Source organism: Dryobates pubescens, chromosome 2 (assembly GCF_014839835.1).
Source record: "Dryobates pubescens isolate bDryPub1 chromosome 2, bDryPub1.pri, whole genome shotgun sequence".
In the NCBI taxonomy this organism is placed as follows: domain Eukaryota; kingdom Metazoa; phylum Chordata; class Aves; order Piciformes; family Picidae; genus Dryobates; species Dryobates pubescens.
Window position 1 is genome coordinate 56946086 of NC_071613.1, and position 21147 is coordinate 56967232.

General features: G+C 46.9%; 1 protein-coding gene across 1 annotated transcript in view; it reads left to right on the forward strand.

The window, feature by feature from the left end:
* The window catches only part of LRP1B (LDL receptor related protein 1B), a 642156-nt gene that overhangs the window by 63037 nt on the left and 557972 nt on the right, over window positions 1-21147 (forward strand). The gene's annotated exons all lie outside the window — the stretch shown is intronic.

Below are 21147 nucleotides of genomic sequence, written 5' to 3' on the forward strand. Positions count from 1 at the left end.
AAGATGACTTCATAGAAGTATGAAGAGCATGCAGACATCAAAGGGAGGAATGAGAGATGTCAAGTCTGTGAGCAGGGAATGCAGCAAAGAAAGGAAAATGAGGGAAAGCTTTAATAAAAGATGTTTAATTATCATAAAAGACCTTGTGTTACTCCAAGGTGGCTAAGAGCTTCTGAAGAGCAGAGCAGCAGCCTTGCTTTCTCAGAGGCCTTGTAGACTACTGATGGGGTGATATTAAATGCTAATGGTCCCTTCTTTCCTGCCTTCTGAGGAAAAGGAGGGAATTTCCTGGCTTTTATCCCCAAGGTATTCACCCAACGTAGCCACGAGCCATGCATTTTGTATCAAAGCAATCCTGACACCCAGCCAGGCTACAAATGTGGTTTGCTGCTAACAGAGGAGAAACTGTCAAACATCAGGCACTCTTTAGGAGTCTGATCTTTAAAATGAGGGACAGAGATTCAAGATGTCTGGAAATCATTTCTGTCTGGGCAAACATTGCACTGCTGATTGCAACCTTTCTACTGCAGCCTTTGTTCTCTGGAGCAGGTGGGAAAATTGCCTCTGGGTCTGTGGTGAGGGTGCTGTGATTGACCACCTCTGAGACACTTGCAGACTCCTCAGAAGCAGACTCCTGCAGTTGGAAGCCTCAGAGTGAAGGTTTCCTTGCTGCACTGGTGATTGATTACCCTCTCCTCTCACACAGTGTTTTCAAGCATAGTCTTGTCATCTGCACTTAAAAGTTTTTCTGCTAACTAACGAATCTCCTAGGAAAGGTCCCACAGTTTTTATTTTGTCTCCTGGTGTTTAGCACCTAGTTCCAGCTCCAGCTTTGCTGGATGCCTCAATATTCTCATCCCCACAAACTCTGCACGTTGCTGGTGCTGCCATATGATCTGAGGTCAGTAGCTCCTTCTACAGGTCGTGTCATATTAAGAACATAACCTGTTAGAGTTTACTGATGGCTTGAACCAGGGGGGATGGAGTGGGGGAGCAAGTGGCATTTTTCCTGACATCAGTCAGCTTAGTCCTCTTGAAACAGCTTTCCCTAGGGTAATGCCAACAGTTTCTGTAGGATGCATAAGTTCCTGTCCTAAGTCTGGAGGGGAGAAGGCTCTGAGGAGACCTTTTTGTGCCCTCCCAGTATCTGAAGGGGGCTACAAGAAAGCTGGGGAGGGAATTTTTAGGGTGTCAGGGAGTGATAGGACTGGGGGGGATGGAGCAAAACTAGAAATGGGGAGATTCAGATTGGGTGCTAGGGAGAAGCTCTTCCCCATGAGGGTAGTGAGACACTGGCACAGGTTGCCCAGGGAGGTGGTGGAAGCCTCATCCCTGGAGGTTTCTAAGGCCAGGCTGGATGTGGCTGTGAGCAACCTGAGCTGTGTGTTTCTGTGTATGAGCACAACTCTGTCTGCTAGCTCTCTGCTGATTTACATAGGAAGGGTTATTTGGTGCAGCCTGACAGCTTTGCTGCTTGTTCCTACAGCCATAAGCGCAGGGAGGTTGATCGATTTTCTGTGCATTTGTGCCTGGTAAAAGAGTTTTCTGGGTTCCAATAACGTGTAAGCATTGATCAAAGCCTTTCCTGCAAGTGGAAGTTCCTAACTTCTCTCCTGTGGAGATTTCAAGGTGCATGAGGAGAGTAGTTCTCCTGCTGCAGCTTTTCCCATGGTGGGAATGTGAAATGTGTTACTGGTCTCCTCACTCGACCATCTATTTGCAGAAAGCTTCTAGGAAGCAAATGTCTTTGCTGCTTCTCTCCTGGTGGCATTTAAACCAGGGTTAGCAAGAGAACATGGCTGTACAAAACCTCTGCTATCACTGCATCAACCACTGTCCTCAGAAACCCACATGAAATCATCCAGTGCAGTAAAGAGACCTAGGATTGGGCTGCAAGCAGCAGAAGGTGGCATTCTTGGGCAGCATTGAATTCAGCCTCTGCACCAGCAAAGGCTGGGAGAAGACTCTGCAGGCACAGATAGCTGTGGTGCAGGTATCCTGTCACTGCCTGTGTTCTGAGCTGACAGACAGCTCCCATCACCACTCTGTCACCCTTCTGCTTCCTGTCTTTCACTAAATGGTCACATAAATAGCTTGAGAACCAGAAGTGAGCTCCTTTAGCACCTACACCCATGTCCTTCTCTCTCTCTTAGCAGCTGTAATTCTTTCTGCTCTCAGTGGAGCTGCTGCTTTTTCCAGTGCCCAAGAACCAGGTTCTGTAATTAATAATTTAGTGAACAAATCTTTTCTCCCCCTCTTTTCTGTTCATGAGGGAAAAATATATATAAAAACAAACTGCATTGAAGAAATGTGTTGTTAAAACTCTTGGCCAAGGAACTGCATCCCTTTCTTGGGTGGCAAATCTCTAGGTTTTCCCTAAGATTTTTTGCAAATAGTCAAGATGCAAACATCAGCTTCCTGAAGCTAAGCAGCTGATGCCAGCTTCTTCAGCAGGCTAAACTGGGCAAGCTCACTTGGCATCAATAGAACCTGCATCAGATGTCTCAGAGGTGTGACTTTTGCAGGGAGGAGCTGGCCTGCAGGCTGATGCAAATGCTTAGAGGACTTCCTTACTGTGAATTAAAACAAAAGTTGCTAAGAATCCTGGAAATCAGTTGTGCTGTTGAAATGAGCAGAGTTCTACAAACAAAAGCCAGTGGCAGCCTTTTTATCACCTGGCATCTGTCTGTTCCCTCCTGCCTGCCTTAGGCACTCAGTAGCTGCAAACCACTCTATGGTAACTGTTTCTTGGAGGGGGTTGTGGTTCGTTTTTTTTGGGGGGGGGGTGGGTGGTTGGGGTTGGTTTGGGCTTATTTTGCCATTATTGCCACTAGTGTTGGTTATAAACTGCAAGCATTTGCTTATTTCAACTTTATAGGCACTTGAGTAGGGAAGCTCACTAATTGTCTCTCAAATACTCAGTTTATAGTTGTCAGTTTGGGGTACCAGGGTGTGCTGTGTTCTACAGTGGCACCTCTGAGTACTGTATTAATCTCTAAATGAGCCATGCAGTTGCCCAAGGGATGTCAAGGGCTTCTGAAATCTAGACATTTAACATGATATACCTGTTTTTCTCCTCCACCTCCTCCTAATAGAGTTAAGATCTAAAAGGCTTAAGATTTAGAGGGACAGGGATCTGGAGAGTGTCCAAGAAAGGGCTACAAAGATGCTGAAGGGGCTGGAGCACTGCCTGGTGAGGAGAGGCTGAGAGCCCTGGGGCTGGTTAGTCTGGAGAGGAGAAGCCTGAGAGGGTATCTAATAAATGTTTATAAGTATCTGAGAGCTGGGGGGGGCAGGAGGGAAGGGACAGGCTCTGCTCAGTTGCACCCTGTGGTAGGACAAGGGACAATGGATATAAACTCCAGCACAGGAGGTTCCACCTCAACATGAGGAGAAACTTCTTCACTGTGAGGGTGACAGAGCCCTGGGGCTGCCCAGAGAGGTTGTGGAGTCTCCTTCTCTGGAGTCTTTCCAGACCCATCTGGATGCATTCCTGTGCAACCTGCACTGGATTCTATGGTCCTGCTCTGGCAAGGAGGTTGGACTTGATTTCCTGAGGTGCCTTCCTACCCCTCACATGCTGTGGTCCTGTGCAGGCCAGTAACTCCATGCAGTTAGCGCTTCAGCACTGGTTTTGCGTGTTTGCAGCGTCAGAACTTGCCTCGTTTGCATGTTGTGGTTTGAATCTCGGTTCACAGGCTGCTCTGTCAGAATGCATTGTGCTAAGGCAAAGGGCAGGAAAGTTGCAGAAAAAGAAACTGCTGATTTCCTGTAGCATCCTTCTGGAACTGTACACATTGATTGTGTTTGGGTTTTGTAATGCTTGGTGCAGCAGCAGTTCTAGCAAGGGTTGGCTTATTGTCTCTTAGCCACGAGCAAAGGAAGATGTTGAAACACAGCCTGATATCTGCTCTGTGAAGGGAGACTCAAGGGCTGGCACAATACCCTGAGCTCTTCTCATATCATTCTGCAGCATGTTGCAGGCAGAAATGTTCTGCCCATAAGAACTGTCTGTGACCCTAGGTCTTGCTTGAATATCATGAATATTTTGGGTGGAGGGTGGAGAGAGAAAACACAGAGTCCAATAGGAGATCAGCTATGAAGACATGACAGCACTTGACACTCAGTTACTTGGGCACCATCTAAATCCTGGAAGCACTTCACTGTGCTCCACCAGATTGCAATCCTGCCTCTTGTGTTGTCCACCACTGAACTTCCTTTGTCATCCTGGCACTGTTCTTCTATCTGAGCTTTTTCTGGTGGCATTCACCTGAATGCCTGTTTGATTACGTGCCCCCCACCTGATTTATTTGTACCTGACTGCTCTGGGATTCGTTTCCAGTAACAAACCATCAAATTGAAATGCTCTTTGTCTCTGAGTAGTTTGTAGGCTTATCATAATATGTTGAAATTGTCTCTGATAATTTTTTTTCTCTGGGCTTTTGAGGCAATGTCATCTTCTGTAATCATGATTAAAGTGAAGCTGGGGGAACAAAAGAATGACAGCAATCAGAAATACCTTGTTGGGAAGTTTGAATCTCTCTCTGTTTGCTAAACTAACTTCTTTTGTTCTCTGGGTGCTATTGATGGGAGAAGAGTTTTGGAAGCTAACATTTGTTGGTTTGGTGCCTCAATAGAAGCTCCTTTACCAGCAGAGGATATGGTAGTTGGATGCTCTGTTGCGCCTGTGGTATGAAGCAATAAATACAGCATTTCCTAAAGCTCCTCATTCTTTTATGAGTAGATTGATGGAAATTCAATAGGAAACAGGTGCCCAACCCACTCTTTACTTGGGGAATCCCAGATCAATAAATAACTTGCACACATTGGGGATAAGCTGCCACAAGGCTGGTGAAGGTTAATGAAGGGAACTGGACATCAGGGGGAAAATGTGGCCTCGTGTTTCCACTCATTTGTAATCTTACTCTCTGCAGTTACTGAACAAGGACTCTGCTAAATATGAAATAGCTGCTGACACCTGAGCTTCAGCAGGATACCCAACTCTGTTCCTTGATCAGATTACACCGCTCTGAGGTCATCTCTCTGTGCTCCCTTTTCACTCTGAATCAGGATCTTTCAGACTGGAGAGGAGAAGGCTCCAAGGAGACCTTTTTGTGGCCTTCCAGTATCTGAAGGGGGCTACAAGAAAGCTGGGGAGGGACTTCTGAGGGTGTCAGGGAGTGATAGGTCTGGGGGGGATGGAGCAAAACTAGAAATGGTTAGATTCAGATTGGATGTTAGGAAGAAGTTCTTCCCCCTGAGGGTGGTGAGAGCCTGGCACAGGTTGCCCAGGGAGGTGGTGGAAGCCTCATGCCTGGAGGTGTTTGCAGCCAGGCTGGATGTGGCTGTGAGTAACCTGATCCAGTGAGGTGTCCCTGCCCATGGCAGGGGGGTTGGAACTGGATAATCCTTAAGGTCCCTTCCACTCCTGACAGTTCTGTGATGCTATGTCAGCAGCATAGAGCTTAACTTGTGAAGGTCTTGTAGGAAGTGAGCCCCAACAGAATGACAAATGTCAGCACATTTTGTGAAGTGGCCATAGTTACATAAAAGGAAGTTACATGCTTAGGGCAGCAGCACAGTGTTGCTGCTCTTCTGTGGAGTGCTTTGGACACTACTATTAATGCTGCTTTTTAACAACATTAACTTTCTTCACAACTTTCTTAGAAGCTCTTCCCAGAAAGAGTAATTGGAATGGGCTGCCCAGGGAGGGTTATGTCCCTGGAGGTGTTTGAGACTGGAGGAGGCACTTAGTGCCATGGTGTAGTTGATTAGATAGGCTGGAGTGACTGGTTGGAACTGATGATCTTGGAGGTCTCTTCCAACCTGGTTGATTGTGTAATGCATTTTTTGTGGACCTGAAAGGAACCACAGTTCCACTGAGGATCTCCTTGTGGGTTACCCTGGGGAAGCTCCTGTGCTTGGTAACCACTGGTACAGACAAGCTGTATAAAGATGTGGCTGGTGGCTTTGCCATCCTGTTCTCAGGTATTTTGTCTCTCAGATCTTCTGTGCTTGGGCCTGTTCAGATAGTTTACTGTTGTCTGCTCCTTTCCCCACGGTGAGCATCTGCATGACTGCTACCTGGGCTTCAGCTTCTGACCTCTGCTTTCTCCTTGCTCTGTGGTTTGGGGAAACTGCCTTGCTTGTCCCCTCCAGGAAAGGCCATTTTGCATGTGTGATGTGTGTGCTGATGTTCTGCTGGGTAGCCAAAGATCAGAGCAAAGGGTGTGGAAAGGATGAATGGCGCTGGTGCTCCCAGCCTCTTTCAGAAGGGTGATAGAGAAGCACCACCCTGAGACAAAATCATAGAATCATAGAGCAGCCTAGGCTGGAAGAGACCTTGGAGAGCATCTTCTCCAAGCTCCCTGCCATGGTCAGGACACCTCTCAACTAGACCAGGTTATTGAAGGCCCCAGCTGTAGGTGGTCTGTTCAGGTTGTTCCATTGTGGGGTTTGGGACTGGTGTTGGTGGGGGCCCCGTTGTCTTCCTGAGGAGGTTCCTGCTTTGGGGACATTCCTACATTTGCCATCACTAATTCTGCTCCTTTTTCCCCCCTCTGGCCTACATCATTATTGCATGCAGGGGAGCACTGCTCTTGGGCCAGGGAATAACCTTGGTGTTTTTGCATGTGGTTTCTGTCACAAGCAGTAAATGAGCAATGGCACTGAGGCCCTAGGGAGCATTTAGCAGCAATTCCTTTTTCTAGTTTCCCAGTGGATGGTAATGCTGCTTCCTAGGCATCAGCACATTGCCAAGTGCCTGGGAACTGGTGTCACCCTGCTCTGAATCAAACTGCTTTGGCCATTTTGTCTGAGGGACTTCTCCTGAGGGTGTCTGGAGACAGGCCAAGGGGGAATGGTTGGAAGCTGAGGCAGAGCAGGGTTAGAGTGGAGCTGAGGAAGAAGTTGTTCAGCAGGAGGGAGCTGAGACTCTGGCACAGGCTGCCCAGGAAGGCTGTGGATGCCTCCTGCCTGGGGGTGCTGCAGGCCAGGCTGGATGAGGCCTTGAGCAGCTGAGTGTAGTTGAGAGGTGTCCCTGGGCTTGGTGGGGAGGTTGGAGCAGATGAGCTCTGAGCTCCCTTCCATCCCAAGCCATTTCAGGACTCTTCTTATCACCATCAGCATTAAATTTCATGTTACCTTTCCCTATGGGAATTCTGTCCCCTAATTGTTTGTTTATGAATTTGGAGGTGTGGGCTGTGGTGTCAAAATCACAGGGTCTGGTGTGTGTGTGTGCAAGATGAGAAGTGCAGAGCGAGCCCCAGTGTTATCACACGAGCTCAAGATGCCTGGCAGGAGCTGCAGCCTTGGGTAGGTGTCATTTCTGCAGCTCCCTGGCTGCACATCTTCTTCTGGAATAAAATATGCCAGAAGAAGTTCAGGATTGAAGGACTTAAAGGTCATTGCATCTCTTGGTGACACAGCCATGAGAAATACTGCCTCTTCTTTTCCCTTTTTTCAGTAGTGTAAGGCTGATTATCTTGTGCATGGTTTTCCAGAATTGGTTCATAGGGAATTCAATTAAATGATTGCTGACAAAATGAGCCTCTTGTAAGGTCTGTGGAAACATGTAGGTATAATACAAAGCCAGGATAGAGCCTTTGAAGGATGATACCCAATACCTAAAGCTCTGAAACAGCTCATTTATGGATTAATTGCTTGCTAAAATTGCACTTCCTACACAGAAGCAGATCTAATGGGATATGTACTCATAAGACAAGAAAATGAAAAGATCCATCTTTAGGAAAAAAAAAAACTATAAAAGTAATTCATGCTTTGGCCAAGACTTTGTTTTCAAGTTTGTAACCCAAAGCAATTTTATTTTCATAGCTAAGCTATAAATTACATCCAAAAAAGAAAAAGTGCACACATGGTGAGGGAAGCTTTGGCACAGTGTCTCTTCCACGAGGTTCTGCTGCCTCTGAAACCCAGCTGGGTGACTTTTGTTTTTTCTTACTCAGCATTGACTTCCTTGACAGTTTGGGCCACAAGTAAGACTCCTGTGTCAGTGTTAGCCACAGAGTGGCCATGGGCTGTTGTACAGGTACAGATGAAGTCCTCTGTCGCAGCAGGGTGGTGTCTCCTGCACTGTGAACATGAGCAGCTAAACAATTGCCCTGTGCTTGAAGGAAACTGCACCGGTGAGCCCCTGGGATACACTGGGGCAGAAACTCTGTGGGGTAATAATTCCACCTTAGGCAAGTGTCAGAGGGAGAGATGAGGGTGACAGAGCCCTGGAACAGGCTGCCCAGAGAGGCTGTGGAGTCTCCTTCCCTGGAGACTTTCTAACCCTACCTGGATGTGTTCCTGTGTGACCTGCCCTGGGTGTTCCTGCTCTGGCAGGGGGTTGGGCCAGATGATCTCTGGAGGTCCCTTCCAACCTCCAGTGTGGTGTGATGCTGTGAGATGGGAGGCTGCAAGGTGTGTGTGTTGGTTTGGGTTTCTGTTTTTAGAAGCTCTTTATTTGCTCTGCACTTCATTTAGTTTGTGTACTGATTTGAACTTTTTTTCCCCTCTGGTGGCTTTGTCTCTGTTTCCATGCATGTTTATTTGTCATCCATTTAATTTGCATTGTCTTTTACAGCTTAACAATTGCATTACTTGTTTGCCTCTCTTTCCTTTCATACTTGGCTCCTTGAAAGCCTTTCAGGGCCTTCTGTACTTCAGTGTTATCCCTTTCACTCCAGCTCTGCCGTCTTGCACAGTGTTTTCAAGTGGCCCTAACCCTCACTGTTGCTTTATTCATTCTTTTCCCACTTTTCTTGCCTTTTTCCCCCCTAGTTCTGCTGATCAAACTACTAAAAGTACTCTGAAAACTACTTTTCATCTTCCTTGTTCCTTTTATTTTTCTTCTCATCGTCCTAAACAGATTCTCTTTCCTCTCTCATAGATCTCCTCCTTTTCACTGATGTCCTAATTCTTATTCCTTCTTGCTCCTTCATCTTCTTGTCTCAGTTTTCATCTTCCCCTCGAACAGCTCTTTGTCTCTTGCTGTCTTGCCATGCTGCTGGTGTTCAATAGTCAGCATCAGGAAGAGTATTTTGGGAAATGAGCCATGCTCCTTAAGGAGGCTAAATCAGCTAGATATGGAGGTGATTGTGAGAGTGCTGATTGCTAGGCTGTCATCGCACCTCCTCCCAGGACAGCTTCGCTATTTGGGAGGCACAGAAATGACCACCTCACAGCATTGGCTATTGATTAGGCATTGATAACGTTCAAAAAACATATTTAGAAGCAAGCATGAAGTGCATAGCACCATCAGGAAGCTTTTTGGCTGTGCTGGTATCAAAAGGTGATTGTTGGTAGTGCTGGGATTTCTGAATTACAGCCATCTGAGGCACGACATTTATCACCCAACGATTTTTTGATCTGAGGGGATGCTGCTTCTCTGCAGAGACTCATTACAGGTGTTGATAATTGCAATGATACACCTGGCCCAAGGATCCTGTGCTGGGAGGCTCGCAGTGAATGTAAATGGTGGGCTGGATGGCCCTCTTTGTTTGTCACTTTAGGAGTGCTAAAGCATAACACCGTTTTTCTCCTCAAAATTGCTGGTGAAAACAGCTCTCATTAGCAGGCAGATGGCTTTCTGGAAGAAAAGTACAATTGCTCCCTCTTTGAAATTAGGCCTGTGATTTAGAATAAGGATTTGGATGTGTTATTAACAACAAAATGCAGTGTGGTTTAGTCAGCAAAGAGGGCACTTTACTATGGACAAAGAAATGGAGCAAGAGAAAGACCTCTGCTCACAAAAAATAATGCAGATCTATGGCAAGTGTAGCTCTCTGCAGCCGGCAGTCTGGATTCAGCTGTGCTACACTTGAGCCTTTTAATAAAGAAGAGAAGGAAATGATGGAAAAGGTTTCATTTCAGAAAGCATCCATCAGGATTTAGTTCCTTGTGTTAACTTGCAGACACATGGATCAAATCCAGAAAGTTCGAAGGGCTGGAGCAGCTCTGCTGTGAGCACAGGCTGAGGGAGCTGGGGCTGTGCAGCCTGGAGAAGAGAAGGCTCCAGGGGGACCTCAGAGCTGCCTGCCAGGACCTGAAGGGATCCTGCAGGAAGGCTGCAGAGGGACTTTTGCTGAGGGTGTCTAGAGACAGGCCAAGGGGGAATGGTTGGAAGCTGAGGCACAGCAGGGTTAGAGTGGAGCTGAGGAAGAAGTTGTTCAGCAGGAGGGTGCTGAGACTCTGGCCCAGGCTGCCCAGGGAGGCTGTGGCTGCCTCCTGCCTGGGGGTGTTGCAGGCCAGGTTGGATGAGGCCTTGAGCAGATGAGTCCAGTTGAGAGGCATTGCTGCCCATGATTGGAGGATATGATCTATGAGGTCCCTTCCAACCCAAGGCATTCTTGGACTCTGTGTTGTAGCAGCTCTTACCTATGTCTCAGTACTTTTGGATGAAGCTTAGGAGTGCCAAATGAAACATTTTAAAGTCTGCATTGCTTACCACCTTCATCTTGCATGATTCAAAGTTGGGTCAACATCCATGTCCATCTTTTTTGCAGGACTGGGAGCTGTGCCTCAGAACTAGGTCTTAAATTGTATGTAAGGCTCGAGTGTGCCCAGTATGAAATGATTCCAGGGTAGTTGTACTCGTTAGAACAAGTGTTTGTAGGATTGGACAGAGGTTTGTGTATCTGGTTCCTCATGCAGGATGCTAAGGTAACTTTTACCATCTGGCATTCATAACCTCACTCAAGACACAGCTGCTGAGAAGGTCTGGCTGCTTGTGGTGTGTTGGCAATAACAGGGCTTCAAAGTACATGTGTGACAAGCTTATGTTTCATTATTTAAGTGTTGAAATATATCTAGCTGGAAAAATAATTGTTTGTGGGGGGTGGTTGTTGTTTGGGCTTTTTTGCTTTAATCCTATAATTAGCTCTAAATTGTTTCTTCTCTTTGCTTCCTAGCCGGTCACTGTGCTCCTGGGCTACCTGCTTTAGCAAGGGGGTTGGACTGGGTGATCTCCAGAGATCCTTTCAAACTGTTCTGTGCTGAGGCTATAGTGTGCCTCTATCTGTAGCCTGAGTATAGAGATGGCTTTCTAACTCATTCTGACTTTTTTCCCTGCTCTCCTTCTATACCTTCTTGATCTATTAGGTAATTTTAATAACTATTCAAATTTGTCTACGACAGGTTTCTAATGGCTGCTGTCTAGCTTTGCTTTGCTAGCTTCTTGTTGCCAGAGGTAATTGAGTTTACAAGTGTGTTTCATAACCTAAAGCTGGTAGTAAGCTGAAATACAAACCCCAGGTACAAATAATGAGTATTATAAATAATAGTTACCTGCTATAAATAATAGATATCTACTATGAAAAGAGAAGTTACATCCTATAGCACCTCTTCAGTACAATAATAAGGTAAATATACATTTCTGTTACTGAAATCTGTGTTTTTCACTAAAATAAACAGCCCCTTTTGTTGTCCTGCCTTTCAATGGATTTCCCCCCCGCCTTCTCACCCACTTCACTCCAGTGTGTTGCTGGTGCCCATAGCTCTGCGTTCAGCCCTTGGGAAGTCACATGGAGGAGAACATGCACTGAGCTGGGACCACAGCTGGGGCAGAGGTGTGCTGTGTCCAGCGTATCAAATTAAGAGAACCTACCTGGATGTTGGATTCTCCATGCTGACAAGGGCTTTGTTTCATTGGTTTGTAATGCCCTGCTCACAGTAAGACAATTCAGTGTCAGAGCCAGCTTGTATCCCCAGCTGGGCTTTCATCCGGTACTACGTCCTCTCTCCGAGGCACAGCACAGTCCCTTCTCTCTCTGTCTCTCTTCACCTTCCCAAAAGCTGAATTGTCACTGGTTTTGCTTTATTTCTGTGAGCTGCATGCAGATGTAAGTGTACTGAAGGCTGCTGATTTTACTCATTAAGCTCCTCTAACACCAGATCTCATTTCACTTTGGCCACAGTGGAGATGTCTCCGAGGTCAGGCAGGTCAAAGCTGCAGTTGGTGCAGGTACCTGTGTCATTGTTTTCTTTTTCCTGCTGACAATCCTGGGCATTGGAATGTGTCTGATGAAAGAGGACAGATGACCTGAAGTGTTTTTGTGCTTACAGAATTGTTTCATTTGCCTTGGCAGTGGCTTCAGCCTGGCCTTCCACCTGTAGTCACTTCTTGCCATGGTAGTGGGTCTCACACATGTCCCAGCTCTGTGACACCATAGCAAGGGGAGGAAATTACAGGAAGATCATTAAGGTGTGAAATTAATTTCTTAAAGACAAAACATCTCAAAACAGCTAAAACATTACCCCCCCAAAAAAAGCCCCCAACAAACAGTGCATTTGATCCTACTTAATTACATGCTCAGTAATTTTATACCAATGTAAAGCACATTGACGATGTACTAATCCATTTCAGATTCACTGCCACCACAGATTTCCTCCTCCTTATTTGCTTTGAATCTCATCATTATCATGCACATAAAACTAGTATTCTTAGAATTTTTATAGTAGCATTTCCATATAAAATGAGGGGAAAGCCTAATATGTGAATACTAAACAGCTCATTAACATGGCTTGTAATCTATCTGCTCACGATTCAAGCAGCTGAGGAATGCTGATAGAGAGTAGTGCTTCAGTCCCAGAGTATATCTAAGATTAGAGGAATCATGCCTTGGATAATAAATACTTCAGGGAAAACAGGGAATCTTAAATACAAATAACATCAAATAAAGAGCTTTGTATGCTTAATTAAACACATTAACACATGCAATTATTTCAGTTAAATAATTAATATGTTACTAGCACTGGCAGCAAGAACATTTTTGTGACTTAGGGAAAAAAACCCAGCAAACAACCTGAAAGGCTTTTAATTTCAGGAGAAAGAAAGAGGGAAAAAAAGAATAGGAAAGGGGGGAAAACATCTGCCTTTAAAAGACATTAAGGATGTTGTTACGTGGAACAGGCACAAAGGTTGCTAATGAACAAATTACACAGCAAGCAAAATGCGTGCAAGAAAAGCCACATCTGCCCTGTCAGGAACCTCCATCTTCAGCTTTGCTGAGTATGGGCACTGACTCCAGACAAGGCCACAGGACTGGCTTTGGAGCAGAGGGTGGGGAGACACTGGAACAGGTTGCCCAGGGAGGTTGTGGATGCCTCCTCCCTGGAGGTGTTCAAGGCCAGGCTGGATGAGGCCTTGAGCAGCCTGGGGGGTGGGAGGTCTCCCTGCCCATGGCAGGAGGGTTGGAACTGGATGACCTTGAAGGTCCCTTCCAACCCAAAGAGTTCTAGGAGTCCATGATATATTTGGCATTTGAGTTACTCTCAGATTATATTTTGGTGTAGATTTAGCTTTGTGCATTTCCCCTGTTCTGCTGGCTTTTGGTACTGACCTACACTGGAGTCTTTGTGGTACTGTTTGGTTGGAGCTGTGCCTGAACAATTCAGCTTGTGTTGTGCAGCCTCTGGGTTGTTAGCTATGAAACACAGCTGACAGCTTTATAAAGGGTATAGGTGTCATCCTTCACCTCAGACACCAAGTGATACAGAACATGATTAAGATCAAGTTACAACAGCTTTTGGTCATCTGAAAGAGTAATAAATAAATGTGCCACAAATTATCTCTACTAAAAAGGCATCTGGTATTGTTGACAGAAAATCCTAAGCAGTACTCTTCCTGCCCTTGTGCATACTGAGCCCCCTCCCAGTGCTCTCCCCCTTGATCTGTTTTTGATTTCAGATGAATGAGAGTTTCTCCTGCAGTTTTCAGCTTGGCTTATCAGGGTCAAGCCCCCAAAGCAGGGAGGGAGAATGAATTCACATGTGAGCAGGATAGAATGCATCCTTGTGCCAAGGCTCAGTACAAGAAACATTCAGAGTTGTCCTCTTCTTGCCTGTGGAGCAGTGAGCATGATCACAGAAGCAGAGAGCCGCTCGGGTTGCAAAAGGCCTCTGAGATCATGCAGTTCAAGTGATAACCCAGCACTAAGTCACCACTCAACCATGTCCCTCAGTCCCACGTCTGTGTGGATCTCTGTGGATGGGGAGTCCACCACTCCCCTGGCCAGCCTGTTCCAGGGCTTGAGAACCCTTGCAAGGAAGAAATTGTTCCTTCTATCCAAACTGCATCTCTCCTGGTGCAACTTGGGGAATTTCCTTCTTATCCCATCCCTCGCTACTTGGGAAAACTGACTGGGAGGCATCTCCCTGCAGCTGCTCTCCAGGTCGTTGCAGAGAGTAAGGTGGTCTCCCCCTCAGCATCCTTTTCTCCAGACTAAATACTCCCATGTCCCTTAGCCACTCTTCACCAGACCTGTTCTCCACACTCTTCACCTGCTTCCTTGCCCTTCTCTGGACCTGCTCCACCACCTCAGTGTTGATCTTATAGCAAGGGAGCCCCAAAAGTGAACCCAGCACCCAAGGACTGGCCTCACCAGTGCTGAGTAGAGGGGGACAGTTGCTTCTCACACTATGGCTGATCCAGGCCAGGATGCTGGTGGCCTTCTTACCCACTTGGGCACATTGCTGGCTTATGTTCAGCTGGCTATTGACTCAGTGCAATATTGATCCTGTTGCTGGGTGGGCATAGGACGTCCCTTTCATTGTTCATGGGCATTGTTTACAGTAATGATAGCGATAAGCCAGAATGTTATAAAGAAGCAATTTCACAGCACTTTTCTTTAGTCTGCTGTAGAAAAGGATGCAGGGAGATGAGACTTGGCTAATTTACTGTTTCTCTGAAGCATGGTGATATTTGGTTCAAGAATGTGTGTAGTTTTGCATCTTCTATTTACCTTTCTTTTGTATTTCCCTAGGAGTACTGGGGGGAAATGGGAAATAGATAAATGCTTGTGAATTACCTAGAGCAAGGCTAACTTTGAACTAAGCTTACAGAAAAAAAGAGGTTTTGTTTCTCTTTTTTCTTTCTTTTTTCCCCCCTGAGCTGATGATAGGTTGAAATGAGTCATATAATATTCCTTGACCTTTCCAACCTGGCCTCTTTGGTTTTTGGCTTGCTGCCGTCAGAGAGATGAGAGCACACAGCAGTTACACAGCCAGCATCTCTAATTCAGCTGCAGCTCGGTAAGGAAGGAAGCACAGCTAATGCCAGTGCAATGATCTGCTGCAGGTCCTCATTTCACAAGCCTTGGAGGTCTCTGTGGGACAAATCTCAGAATCACAGAGTGTTAGGGGTTGGAAGGGACCTCCAGAGATCACCCAGTCCAAGCCCCCTGCCAGAGCAGGGTCACCCAGGGCAGGGCACACAGAACACATCCAGGGGGGGTTGGAAAGGCTCCAGAGCAGGAGACTCCACAACCTCTCTGGGCAGCCTGCTCCAGGGCTCTGCCACCCTCACCATACACAAGTGTCTCCTCATGCTCAGGTGCAACCTCCTGGGCTCCAGCTTGTCCCTGCTGTTCCTTGTCCTGTCCCTGGGCACCACCAAAGAGAGCCTGGTGCCTTCATGCTGACCCCCACCCCTCAGCTATTGATAGACATTGATCAGATCCCCTCTCAGCCTTCTAAACATCACCTGGTTCCTCAGTCTTTTTCCACAGGAGAGATGTTTTGCTCCCCTAACCATTCTTGTGGCTCTCTTATTTGACTCTCCAGCAGGTCTCTGTCTCTCAAACGGGGAAGCCCAAAACTGGCCACAGTATTCCAGGTGTGGTCACAGCAGGGTGGAGCAGAGGGAGAGGAGACCATCCTCAGACCTATCTGAGGAGCCTTTGTACTTGCAAGGGGGAGCTGTAGATGAAGGAGTAAGAGGACCTGGTCAGTTCCCAAGTCCTTCAGCAGCACACACAGGTCAGTGCGGAGCGTGCAGCCCTGGCAGCTCCCCCCAGGTGCCAAGGGCTGCTGCCAAGCAGTGACACATGCAGGCTCCCACTCCTGATTCACCTGCTCCTGCTTCCTCTGCCAGACACTTAGTCACAGTGGTGCTGAGTGCTTGTCAGCTCCTTTCTAAAAGTCAAATGTCTCATGGCCCTGTCTGCAGTGTCCCTAGGAAAAAAAAAAAGGACTTCAGTTTTCAAAGTAATTGAAATCCTGTGCTCTAATTGGGAGCATTCCAAGCCTGGGAAGGAAGAGAAAACTGCAGTGATCCAGACAGCTCAGTTGTTTTTTCTGTGGTGAAACACAAACCCATACATCACAGCACATTTATTTTGGTTTTCCATGACTCAGCTGTATTTGTGGCCACATTTCAGTTGCCAGCAGACTTGAAATGTTGAATGCATTTAAAATCCTGCTGGATTCTCTTAAAAGAGTTTTCCTTTGCTCAGTCCAATTTTTGTCTAACAGTGAATAGCTGAACAGTTCCAAGCACAGTTTCAGTCAAGGGGGATGTTCCTTTTCTATTGTGGAGAATAATGCTGAGAGATGTATAAAATTGCAGGTGAGTAGTCATTTGTGTAGCAAAAAGCAGTGATGCAGCACCCACAGCTACCTCAAACCTTCTCTTTTACTTTTTGAACTCCAGATTTGGACTCCTTGCTTGTAGGACCCTCATGGGAAGGGGTGCATAATGTGGTGGAAAACATCAGATCTCCTAGGGCCTGGAAAATCAGTGTGAACAGCTGCTCAGAGCAAGAGATGTTGGCTTTGAGGTTGTCAAGGGTTAGGGCTGGGCTGGCCTCTAGATGAGAGGCAGGTGCTCTCTGTTAAGTCTCCTTCCCAAAGGAAAGGGGAAGAGAAAGGGAATAATGGAGGAAGAGTTTTGGATTGGAAAAGAAAGCTGAAACTGATGAAAATAGTAGTGAAATCTATACCCCAACCCCCTTTTGGTAATGACATCACCATTGTCACTGACACTAGGGACAGGCACTGGGGCTGTCCCATTCTGGACTCGGCAGCAGGTGGGAACTGAGTTTAGGAACACACAGACTGACATCAGAGGCAGAACAGAGTCCTCTTCAGGTGCCAGCCACTGAAGAAGAGGCTTGACCCTGGTGGTCCCTCAGCTTTATACTGAATATGACATACATGGGATGGACCCTTCTTGGGGGTCAGTTTAAGGTCACCTGCCCTGCTCAATCCTCCCTTCAGCCCTTTACTCTGCACCTTCAGTGTGCTACACCAGAGCTGGCAGTGACCTTGGTCTGCACAACAGTATAGCTATAGACATGGAGTACTATCAGTGCCAGCAGCAGACACAGCCTGGGAAAAGATGCCAAAATGTGTAGAAAATGCAGTTGCTGAGAAGAGTCTGAGCAGGGAAGTCAGCTCTCTGAACAGAATGGGTCCTGCTCTAGCTCAAACCAGGGCAAGGTGCTTCTCTGTGCCTCTCTGCTGGGGAGGTGGTTGGTGGCTGAGCTCTCTTTCTGTCCATGGAGGGGAGCACTATGTCAGACCTGCTGTTATTTGTAGTCAAAGGTTTCTTTATGCTCTTAGTACAGTGCAAAAGAACCTTCTCATAAATGTGTGTGCATTTTTATAGCAGTCCTCCTTTTGATGCATGTAAGGAGCTTCACACTTGGAAGGGCTTGGGTTCAGTTTAAGCCTGAAAGCAGATCTTGCACTACTCTAGCTGGACTGGGACTGAATCATCTCTCAGAAGAGCCTCTCACCATCTTGACTGAAGCTTTATGTGCATATGAACTATCTGTAGGCACTGCAGGTCAGCAGAGAAGTACTAACCTGTTAGTAGTCTAGTTACTGTAGATGCTTGTAAAGGCTGAGATCAGAGAGCTTGCCTGGGGTAAGGCTGCTTCAATGCACAGGAGTAGGCAGGACTCCTTCTCAGGCACAGGCTTATTAGTGGTGCAATCTAATGATGCTGGGATGTTGCAGGGGCTTTGTCTCATCCCAAATATATGAATCAAGTTGACAGTAAGATCTCTCTTGGGAGCTGAATCTGACAGAATAAAAGGTGTATACAAACCTCCCAACCACCATCAGGCACACAAACATCCCAAAATGATTCCTACCACCGCGTGATGGCCTTGGTAAACATGCTCCACTTTATTGTTACTTATTTATAATGACAGATTGATTTTAGCAGGATGTTTTTAGCTTGTTAAAACTGCTTCAGTTGGTCTGCAGCTAGCAGTGGTATTTGGACAGTGATCTGCTGGAGAGGCAGCGCTCTTTGGTGTAGGACTCCATGCATGGCCGTGCTGAGCTCATTAAGATATCTTAGCTTCGCAGAAGGGATCAGGAGCTGAGAGCTCTGGCAGTAAAAACAAATGCAGCATGGCATGGAAATGCCTTAACATCTCCTGGTGCACTGTGGCATTGAGTTTGCAGGGAAACAAACAAAGGAGATGTAATAAAGTGGGCTGGCACCAGCCCAGCTGCTCTCAGCAAACTGTACTGGCTTTCCCAGGGGTCAGGGTTGGGTCCATTAATGCTCCCCTAAAGGAATGGCAGTGCAGGAGCTTGGGTGTTGGCAGGAGTGAGTTAAATAAAAGTGAGGAATGCCTGCCTGCTGTGCAGGACCCCACACTGGTGGCTTGCTGAGAGATGCTTTACAGAACCAGAAGGGCAGAGGCAGCGTGGGTGAGGTTTCTGGTAGCTGCTAGAACATCCCCCAGCCACCCTCAGCACAGCCACTCACTGCTGTCACTGCAGTGCTTGCTGTGGTGCCGCTCCTGGGCACTGGTGGCTACCCAGGCAGCTGAAAGGAGCCTCTCTGCGTGTCTCTTGCTCAGTGCTGAGTATGTGGCTCACTAATACAGTGTGCAACCGTAGCCATACGTGGGCAGGTGTCTCAGAGGCCTCTGTCTCGTATTTTGCCAGACAAATGTGATGGTTTCTGGGCAAATCACGAGTGTGGCTTGAGCAAACTCGGGATTTCTCCCCAGTCCACAAGGCAGCCTCTGCAGCCACCTGCCTGTGGGCACTGCATCCTCCACAGCAGCTCTGACCACCACTGGCTTTGTCTTAGCTGGTGGGGGAAAAAATTTACATATATTAAGAGTCTGCTTCCCGCCTGGGCTTGATGAATCCCTGGTCTGAAGAGCTCAAGGGCTCCGTTCAGTGGTTTTGAAGTTTAGTTTCTAAGTTCTCTACTGATAACTGTTGGGGTTTTTTGTTGGTTTGTTGGGGCTTTGTTCTTCTTTCCTTCCTCTTTCTCCTTCCAAAGGGACCTTAGCAAGGATGGGGTCAGGTTGATTGTGAAGTGCAGCCAATCCTGCAGCATCTTGTAAATATCCAACCAGCACATTTTGGTTTTACTTTAGTGGGCTAAGGTCAAAATGGCCTTTCTATTTGGATAAGCATTCCATCTTTATTGGTATCTACCACTCAGAAGGTGAGGAAGAACTTCTTCCTAACATCCAGTCTGAATCTACCCATTTCTAGTTTGGTTCTTCTATTCCCCCCAGTCCTATCCCTCCCAGACACCCTAAAAAGTCCCTCCCCAGCTTTCTTGTAGCCCCCTTCAGATACTGGAAGGCCACAATAAGGTCTCCTCAGAGCCTTCTCTTCTGCAGACTGAACAGCCCCCACTCTCTGTCTGTCCTCATAGGAGAGAAGCTCCATCGCTCTGATCATCATCATCATCATAAGCTCTCTGCTTATGCTGTCTTTGGGATTGTTCTCTCCCTTAGTTAAATCTCTTCAGTTTCCAAGCTGTCTTTTGAGATTAAAATGATATCCCTTGGATGAGTCTGAGCAGCAGCTTTTTCATGGTGCTGACTCAGTTGGCATTATTCCCCCAGTATTCATTGTCTCTTATTTACTTTATGTGTGCATCTCTTTAGATCTCATACTCCCTCAGGGCATACAAGATCACTAATCCAAGCCCTCTGTTTTAGCTCCCTGCTTCCTCATTCCTGCAGTTTGATGTGCAGTATAAATATCATTGTTGCTGGGGCACTAATGCACAATGTAGAGCCAATAAATAGTCCATTTGCTGAAGGCTAAGAGCCCATTCATTTTGTGCTGGAATATCACCTGTTACTTCTGCAAAGAATTTATCTTCTGAGGAGGTGATTCTGCAGTCTTTGCTGTGCCAGGCAAACCCTTGCAGTGTTCAGTTCTTCCATCTCTTTTGGCAAAAGCCAGACAGCCTCAGCTCACTGCCTGATTACCAGAGTGCCTTTGAATGCCAGGGCAACCCCAGGGCAATGCTTTGAGTGCTGGAAGTCAAGGTAAAACTTGACTCCATCTCTGGAGGAATTGCTGCTAATGCTGCCTGACCTACGAGGAGAAGCTGATGGAGCTGGGGTTCTTCAGGCTGGAGAAGAGGAGGCTGAGGAGAGACCTCATTGCTCTCTACAGCTCCCTGAAGGGTGGTTGGGGTTAGGAGGGGGCAGCCTCTTCTCTGTGATGGCAAGAGACAGGAGCAGAGGAAATGGTTCCAGGCTGTGCCAGGGGAGGTTCAGGCTGGATGCTTGGAGATCCTTCTTCACAGAGAGGGTGCTCAAACATTGGGATGGTCTGCCCAGGGCAGTGCTGGAGTCTCCATCCCTGGAGGGGTTTAGCAGCCTGTGGACCTGGAGCTTAGGGACATGGTTTAGTGTTGACCCTTCAGTGCTGGGTTGAATGTTGGACTTGGATATCTATGAGATCTCTTCCAATTGGAAGTTTTCTGTGTGATTGTGACTCCCTCTCAAGTGGAGGTAGCCTTGAGAGGAAGTGGAACAGGCTACATCCTCAGGTACAAGCCTGGGGGCACACAGACTTTGCCTTGTACTCAGCATAGCTGCTTTTAATGCTGCTTTATGTCCATCCATGTGCACTGCAGTCCTTAAGTTTGGCCTTTTGGGGGCTTATCTATTGTTTAAGGGTGAATTCACTACCCAAGAGTGCAGTTCCTCGTTTCAGTCTTGCAGTGCCTTGAATCTCAGCCATCTTTCTTCTTCCTTTTTTGTACTGAGAAGCACAAAAGCAAGAGAGTTCACTGCTTGCTGGTGTTTAAGTGGATGTCAGTGGTCATTGAATTTCGTAGTTATTCTGATATCTGTCAACTGGAAACTTTTTGCTGCTTTAACAGAATTGTCAGCCCATGGTTTAAGAGACAGCACAGACTGTAGTGGGCTCGGTTTCAGCCATGTCAGTAAAACAAGGAGTCACACAGTTAGAAATATTATTCTTTAATGAAGGATCTAGAGAAAGGTGGATTAGGTGTGGCCATAGCAGTATTAGCTTTGGGCAGAAGATTGCAACCCCCTTCACACCCTTCCCACAGACCTGTCAGTTTACAGTTTCTCACATGCTGAGGCCACTTGAAAAGGTTCAGGAATTGAGAGA